Genomic DNA, 1,344 nt, shown 5'->3' with positions numbered 1-1,344 from the left:
ATAAATTGTAGGAGTGGCTCAATTTAGGCCTGAGGGGCAAGTAGGAGAGCATTGCCCTGTCATACTGGCTTAGAGTGTTTGGCCACGGAAATTTAGGATTAGTTCTAGATTGACCGAACTGGTTATGACGGTGACTATGTAATATATATGTATGTGTATCTATACACACACACACACACACACACACACACACACACACACACATATGTATATATCAGTTATTTTAGTCGACTTTAATGAAATAATCCCTTTATTTTAGTTCTTGATGTATCCTTTCATAAAGTGAGCTTGGTATGTGAATGTGTGTGTGTGTGTGTGTGTGTGTGTGTGTGAGAGTATGTGTGGGGGAGGGCAGGGCGGTGGAAAGTACAAAGGAGAGGAAATTGATTGGAACCCCTCTATGTGCCTAGTTTCTTACTGAGAGCTTCTGCCGATTTTATAATCCATTCCTCCCACCACGGCTTGCCGAATGCCTGCCATGTGCGAGGTGGGGGGAACAGTCCTAAATCTGGCCCAGACCTTTCCTTTTGAAGCTTAGGGTTCTTGGGCCACCACTTAAACTGCGAAACCAGCTGAGAAAAGCATCACATCACTTTATGTTGTCGAGCAGTTGCATGCTCTACTAGCCAGGTGGCCTTGCCCCGGGTTCCGAATGCCCCCATTTCCTCGAGTGTGAACTGGAGGTTGCTACAGGGTATCCCACCACCGGCCTGTCCGTGTATATCACTGTGATGCTGAAAGTTATACGATGGATATTCCAAATGCTAGCAGGGTCACGGAAGGTGGGCGTGGTTAATGGAGTTTCCAAACCGATAGCCTACGAAGAAAGACTTCTTGGGCCACAACAGAGCACTGGGAGACTCCCTTGCTTTGGACACATCATCAGAGGAGCCAACTGCTGGATGAGGATGTGATGTGTGGGCCTGGGGAGGGGGCACCTTGAAAAGACAGATGGGAACAATATGAGACTGGTCAGCATCTCATTCTGTCCTGCATTAGCTCTCTCTCAGTTGTAGTCCACTAGACAGTACCTAGCCTCCTAGCTATGGATCTTTCTCAGCAAGAGAGCAAAGAACAGATAGCAAGATCCCAGCATGGTGGTACACACTACTATGGTGCACCGTGGGGTTGTCCACCTGCCCTCCTTACTCTAATACTCAGTGGGGATTTGGAGTTGATTTTGCAAGTTGGAGTACAGTACCTGCATTTGTTTTTTTGTTTTGTTTTTTTAACATTTTATTAGGGACTCATACAACTGTTATCCCAATCCATACACACATCAATTGTGTAAAGCGCATTGTGCATTTGTACATCGTTTCTCAAAACATTTTCTCTCCATTTAAA

This window comes from Echinops telfairi, unplaced genomic scaffold (genome assembly GCF_000313985.2).
Source record: "Echinops telfairi isolate 266 unplaced genomic scaffold, ASM31398v2 ScPeMD7_7420;HRSCAF=8458, whole genome shotgun sequence".
NCBI lineage: Eukaryota > Metazoa > Chordata > Mammalia > Afrosoricida > Tenrecidae > Echinops > Echinops telfairi.
The sequence above is the reverse complement of the archived record's forward strand: the minus strand, read 5'-3'. Positions refer to the sequence as shown.